The sequence below is a fragment of the Octopus sinensis genome, unplaced genomic scaffold, assembly GCF_006345805.1.
Source record: "Octopus sinensis unplaced genomic scaffold, ASM634580v1 Contig15172, whole genome shotgun sequence".
NCBI lineage: Eukaryota > Metazoa > Mollusca > Cephalopoda > Octopoda > Octopodidae > Octopus > Octopus sinensis.
Window position 1 is genome coordinate 50,001 of NW_021833581.1, and position 8,162 is coordinate 58,162.

An 8,162-nucleotide genomic window follows, 5' to 3' on the forward strand; every position below is an offset into this window, starting at 1 on the left:
GTCTCACGTACCTAAGCTCTAACAAGTATATTAACCCATTAAATATAATTTGGCTAAATCACGAGCGCAAACAACTGTCCTAGATAGAATAAATATTTTGCTTTCTGATGATTTCTCATTCAGATCTTTTCATCTCCCTGAAATCATAAGGTAGATTAAGAGTTACCTTATCGCTTTCTATTTCGCATGGTTTACAAGTACGTATGTCGTCTGCTTTTCCTCACCTTTTTTAAACGGCGGACATTCAGTTAGCGTTCTTTCTAGAACCTTGGTTCAACATTTCATCACACATCCAGAGAAGCCGTCCCAGCTAACCACCCCAATAATGTACATCATATTGCTATGTGTAACAACATTTGAATTCAGCTTTTAATCATTACGAACTGGGGTTACGTCTATGATTTGGGCGGTGAAATTGCCTCGACATACGAATTGCTTATTTCAAACTACATTTTTACCTTATTCTCTTGCACGGATAGCTAACACTCTGCTAGGAATCATACCTCCACTTAGTCTTTGGATAACTTAGAGTCACGCTTGTGTTTTAAAATTTAATCTCAATCTTCACGAATAGACTCTGTTCCTACAAGCATTTGAACCAAAATCCCGTTTCTTTCCCCTCAACATTTTTTAAATTAAATTCTATTTTGTTGATTACAGAGAAAAAAATCTAATCTACAGGTGTTGCTTAATAACTTATCTATCAATCTACCATCTATATATATCTATCTATCTATTTATCTAACATATCTATAATATATATATATATATATATATATATATATAATATATATATATATATATATAACTAGCAGTATCGCCCGGCGTTGCACAGGTTTGTAAGGTAAATAACTATAAAGCATTTTTAGAGAGTTATAGCCAAAAAATAGCAAAAAAACGGAAAAAAAATGATGGTAAATTTTTTTTTTGAGGGTTAAAAAAGGTCGAGTTACGTCCCCTAGACAGTCTGTGGTTTGTGTTTCTGATTCTCGACCCCATGTCGAATTTATCGATTTTTTTCAGAACCGGGGGAACTTTTCAAAATTTTCGCTGCGTTATTTTGAATTATGACATTGGGCTATGTGTGTGTCAAGTTTCATCAGAATCGGTTGAAAGCCGTGGTCAGGGTGAGGGTACAAGCAAACAGACACACAGAAACACACACAGACAAACTGCCGTTTATATATAGAGAGATGGATCAAAACAGTTTGAATCTAATTCGTTGCGCGTGATACCCTTCTTTCGTTTGTCCACTCACTCATATATATATACACGCACACACACCGATAGATAGATAGATAGATAGATAGATAGATAGATAGATAGATAGATAGATAGATAGATAGACAGACAGACAGACAGACAGACAGACAGACAGACAGACAGACAGACAGACAGACAGATAGATAGATAGATAGATAGATAGATAGATAGATAGATAGATAGATAGATAGACGTTATTGAAATCTCTAGTTAAATAGATTCTGTGCTACTTTCTCAACTACAAGGTATAGACATATCCATTCCTAGAATGTAAAAGGAGACAGAAAAACACTCCATATTGTATAATATATAAAACAAACATGATGACCGAATAATCTGTTGCTTTAACGACATTTAAGTAAACTAAATATTCATTATGTTAATTGACCCTCAAAATGGAAAATTTAGTAACATATGTTTTCATTACGTGTGTCACAACGACTTTGTATGAAACCGACAAAATATTTTTGTCCCTTGTTTTGTAATATTTCTCAAGAGTATCATTTCATGAAAAATGGGAGACATTTTGGCAACTTGAAACTTTGTAGAGACAAACTGACAACGTAATAGCTATTCAGTCAGTCATAGATTGGTCTCGGCCTGCTGGATTTCGTCTTAGATTTTGAGTTGCGTGTTTAAATATGCCCTCATACAATACACGCCCACACATACATGTGTCTGTATGTAAATATGTGTGTGTATATATATATATATATATATTATATATATTACGGAGATGTACTCGCATAGCAAGTAATTTGATCTGAGATCGTGTGCTGAAACGAAAACAATTGCAGCGTGGAAGGTGTTTATAAGCCATTTAAGAAACACACAAAAGCCGTTCGATTCACTTCAACATTTAAGTTTAATTTGTCAAAATATTTTCGTCGCTAAAATCCGCGACCTGTTCACTGACAAAGTCTGTGCTGCATCTAAGAAAGTAACAGTTAGTTCGTCATATATATGTACGTATGTATGTGTGTATGTGTGTATGTATGCATACATGTGTGTATGTATGTATGTATGCATGTACGCACATACGCGTGTGTATGCATGTATGTATGTATGTATGTATGTATGTATGTATGTATGTATGTATGTATTATTGTAAGTGTGTGTATATGCACGCACATACACTCTATAAAACATAAAGCTATAAACCTGTATCGATGGATGGATGTAGAGTGACCACTCATCACAAAGCTATCAAATTTTCAACTTCCTACGGCCGAAGCTAGAAAGGCCGTAGGAAGTTGAAATTTGATAGCTTTGTGATGAGTGGTCACTCTACATCCATCCATCGATACAGGTTTATAGCTTTATGTTTTATAGAGTGTATGTGCGTGCATATACACACACTTACAATAATACACATACATACATACATACATACATACATACATACATACATACACATACATACTACATACATACATACATACATGCATACACACGCGTATGTGCGTACATGCATACATACATACATACACACATGTATGCATACATACACACATACACACATACATACGTACATATATATGACGAACTAACTGTTACTTTCTTAGATGCAGCACAGACTTTGTCAGTGAACAGGTCGCGGATTTTAGCGACGAAAATATTTTGACAAATTAAACATAAAGGTTGAAGTGAATCGAACGGCTTTTGTGTGTTTCTTAAATGGCTTATAAACACCTTCCACGCTGCAATTGTTATATATATATATATATATATATATATATATATATATATATATATATATATATATATATATATATATAATTAATTAATAAGGGTGAGAGAATTAGATACTAATTTAATAGTATATCTATTCAACACCAAGTGGCCTAGTGCTCCGAGAAACCTGGATTATTATAATATTTTATAACATATTATAATATTTTTACAAAATAAATATAAGAGAGTGGTCACTATATGGCTCACTCTAGCACCAGTTAATCCAAAAGGTTTCAACCACGAAAATACATGTTTCCCATGAAAGTCAGTACGATTGTTAGCTCACACGGACAGGGCAAATAAAAAATAACAAAAATACAGATTATTTTGGGACAATTGTTTCGCTATTAATGAATTAAATGTAATTTTACTTACAAAAAAAATCCATTTGTAGCTCGTCAGCCAAGACTATCTGGATGAAATCCACTCAATCACACGCCAGATTTTACCATAACGATAAATACGCGTGTGGTTCAATTGATTACATCAATTAACTTTTGGATTAACTGGATTACATCAATTAACTGGATTAATTGATTACATCAATTAACTTTTGGATTAACTGGTTCAATTGATTACATCAATTAACTTTTGGATTAACTGGTGCTAGAGTGAGCCATATAGTGACCACTCTCTTATATTTATTTTGTAAAAATATTATAATATGTTATAAAATATTATATAATCCAGGTTTCTCGGAGCCTAGGCCACTTGGTGTTGAATAGATATACTATTATTAGTATCTAATTCTCTCACCCTTATTAATTAATTATAATTATGCTGCATTTATTTCTAAATGCTGTATTTGTTTTCCGTGAAAGTTTGGCGCGCTGTTAGTTGGGGCATTTGAAATTATACGTCGGAATGTAATCATTGAACCACACGCGTATTTATCGTATGGTAAAATCTGGCGTTGATTGAGTGGTTTCATCAGATAGTCTTGGCTGACGAGCTACAAATGGATTTTTTGTAAGTAAAATTACATAATTCATTAAGCGAAACAATTGTCCCAAAATAATCTGTATTTTTGGATTTTTTATTTGCCCTTTCCGTTGAGCTAACAATCGTACTTTGATTTCATGGGAAACATGTATTTTCGTGGTTGAACTTTTGGATTAACTGGTGCTAGAGTGAGCCATATAGTGACCACTCTCTTATATTTATTTTGTAAAAATATTATAATATGTTATAAAATATTATAATAATCCAGGTTTCTCGGAGCACTAGGCCACTTGGTGTTGAATAGATATACTATTAAATTAGTATCTAATTCTCTCACCCTTATTAATTAATTATAATTATGCTGCATTTATTTCTAAATGCTGTATTTGTTTTCCGTGAAAGTTTGGCGCGCTGTTAGTTGGGGCATTTGAATTATAACGTCGGATGTAATCAATTGAACCACACGCGTATTTATCGTTATGGTAAAATCTGGCGTGTGATTGAGTGGATTTCATCCAGATAGTCTTGGCTGACGAGCTACAAATGGATTTTTTTTGTAAGTAAAATTACATTTAATTCATTAATAGCGAACAATTGTCCCAAAATAATCTGTATTTTTGTTATTTTTTATTTGCCTGTCCGTGTGAGCTAACAATCGTACTGACTTTCATGGGAACATATTATTTTCGTGGTTGAAACCTTTTGGATTAACTGGTGCTAGAGTGAGCCATATAGTGACCACTCTCTTATATTTATTTTGTAAAAATATTATAATATGTTATAAAATATTATAATAATCCAGGTTTCTCGGAGCACTAGGCCACTTGGTGTTGAATAGATATACTATTAAATTAGTATCTAATTCTCTCACCCTTATTAATTAATTATAATTATGCTGCATTTATTTCTAAATGCTGTATTTGTTTTCCGTGAAAGTTTGGCGCGCTGTTAGTTGGGGCATTTGAATTATAACGTCGGATGTAATCAATTGAACCACACGCGTATTTATCGTTATGGTAAAATCTGGCGTGTGATTGAGTGGATTTCATCCAGATAGTCTTGGCTGACGAGCTACAAATGGATTTTTTTTGTAAGTAAAATTACATTTAATTCATTAATAGCGAAACAATTGTCCCAAAATAATCTGTATTTTTGTTATTTTTTATTTGCCCTGTCCGTGTGAGCTAACAATCGTACTGACTTTCATGGGAAACATGTATTTTCGTGGTCGAAACCTTTTGGATTAACTGGTGCTAGAGTGAGCCATATAGTGACCACTCTCTTATATTTATTTATATTATATATATATATTATATATATATATATATATATATATATATATATTTATATTATATATATAATAGACCGGAGTAAACACATAAATGTGAAACAAGGTGGAAAAAAGAGTACTCAAACCAGTGGTAGAGTAATATGCTTTATTTTAAGCAGCAGAAAATTCAACAAAATCTGTTACTCTGAGTTTCTCGTTGCCGTTCATCAGACAGTTTTTGCTAGAATGGAACATATATAATTCAATCTATACTCTTACAAACGCTACACCTTTAAAAAGATGGACTTGTTTGATTGGCCCTTTAGAAAAAACGGTCAATCTTCGAGCGATAAACAAAAAGGTCAAAAATATATGTATATATATATAAAAAAACTTATAAAATTTATAAAATCCGAGGAAAAAACCGAGGAAAAAAACCTATTGCCGTTAATGAAGACAGTACAAATTAATGCATAGAAATTAAACCTGTTATAAATACTGCAATACATATTTATATTAAAATCCACATATATATATCAACATACACAAAAGGATGCGCGTAAACGCCATACATACATATACAGACGTATGAATATGAATCTAAATTATACACATAAAAGCATGTGTACATATATTCACGCAAACCGTCTCCCACGCAAGCTAAAATTCATCTATGTAGCAATTCTCATATACTGAGCAAGGAGGGGGAACGAAAATCAAAAAATCAAAATACAAAATATATACTAATGAACTTATGTAGGCACGCGGCTAAATTTAAAATGTCGAATATAAATATACCATATGGATAGAGTATATATTTTGTATTTTGATTTTTTGATTTTGATTTTGACTCTTGAGCGCTACGACGGACCTATAGCAAAGTCTTATTGTTTCTACATATATATTAGGAAAAACCTACAAACTTTGTTTTCATGTTATTGTATTGCATAAGATTACCTTGATTATTTATATTACCTTGATTATTTATAAATGACCCAAAATTGGATGTTATATTTTATTTTATATGTCTTTCGTATATATTTTTATTAATGCACCCATTTTTTAAAAGCAATGTTTTTTTTTAAAAAAAGCAATGTTGTCAAATTTAGAATGTTTATATAAGTTTGTGTATAGCAAAGCATATGTATTTGTAAGCATGCGTATCTGTGTATGTGTAAGTGAAAGTATGCTTGTGTTTAAGCACGCATACACACGACGGTATGTATATGTATCAATTCAAACTTGTGTATGTATACTGGCCTCTATAGATGCCAATAATATCGCTACAAGTTTTTCCCCACCCCTCCTTCGTTCCTTTTTCTCTCTTTTCCTTTCTTTCGTTCCCCCTCCTTGCTCAGTATATGAGAATTGCTACATAGATGAATTTTAGCTTGCGTGCGAGACGGTTTGCGTGAATATATGTACACATGCTTTTATGTGTATAATTTAGATTCATATTCATACGTCTGTATATGTATGTATGGCGTTTACGCGCATCCTTTTGTGTATGTTGATATATATATGTGGATTTTAATATAAATATGTATTGCAGTATTTATAACAGGTTTAATTTCTATGCATTAATTGTACTGTCTTCATTAACGGCAATAGGTTTTTTTTCTCGGTTTTTTTCTCGGATTTTATAATTTTTATAAGTTTTTTTATATATATATACATATATTTTTGACCTTTTTGTTTATCGCTCGAAGATTGACCGTTTTTTTCTAAAGGGCCAATCAAACAAGTCCATTTCTTTTTAAAGGTGTAGCGTTTGTAAGATATAGATTGAATTAATATATATGTTCCATTCTAGCAAAAACTGTCTGATGAACGGCAACGAGAAACTCAGAGTAACAGATTTTGTTGAATTTTCTGCTGCTTAAATAAGTATATATATATATATATATATATATATATATATATATATCACAATCAAGGAACGGCCATAATAGGCCATTCACCCACTAGAAATAACAGCCAAAGCTTCAACCGCAAATAAACATCAATTCCGTAAACCAGGAGAAAATTAAAAAACATTTACCCTGTAATTTCTTATACGATGCACCGTTTCATCTACTGTTTAATGGTAAACTAACCTGATTAAATTGAACTTAAAAATGGTCTATGACTATTTAATTTTTTCCCACTAGGCCGCTGGTGGCAAAAAAATTCTATAAAATTTTTTGCCACCCTATATTGATTAATTATGAATTTTCTTGTTAATTCCGTAATGGAATCGGCGGCTTATATTTATTTGCTGCCGATAAATTTGGCGCGAGTGCGATGATTTGAAAATTTTAGGTCAGATATTGCCGAGGCAGGGTCGGAAATGCCTCGTGAAAATCTGTTCCGACTTGGCTATTTCTTACTGATGATTCTAAGGGCCTATGAAGATTGGCTTGATTTAATTTAATCAGGTTAGTTTACCATTAAACAGTAGATGAACGGTGCATCGTATAAGAAATTACAGGGTAAATGTTTTTTAATTTTCTCCTGGTTTACGGAATTGATGTTTATTTGCGGTTGAAGCTTTGGCTGTTATTTCTAGTGGGTGAATGGCCTATTATGGCCGTTCCTTGATTGTGATGTTGAACTTAAAAATGGTCTATGACTATTTAATTTTTTCCCACTAGGCCGCTGGTGGCAAAAAAATTCTATAAAATTTTTTGCCACCCTATATTGATTAATTATGAATTTTCTGGTTAATTCCGTAATGGAATCGGCGGCTTATATTTATTTGCTGCCGATAAATTTGGCGCGAGTGCGATGATTTCAAAATTTAGGTCAGATTTGCCGAGGCAGGGTCGGGAATGCCTCGTGAAAATATCTGTTCCGACTTGGCTATTTCTTACTGATGATTCTAAGGCCTATGGAAGATTGGCTTGATTAATTTAATCAGGTTAGTTTACCATTAAACAGTAGATGAAACGGTGCATCGTATAAGAATTACAGG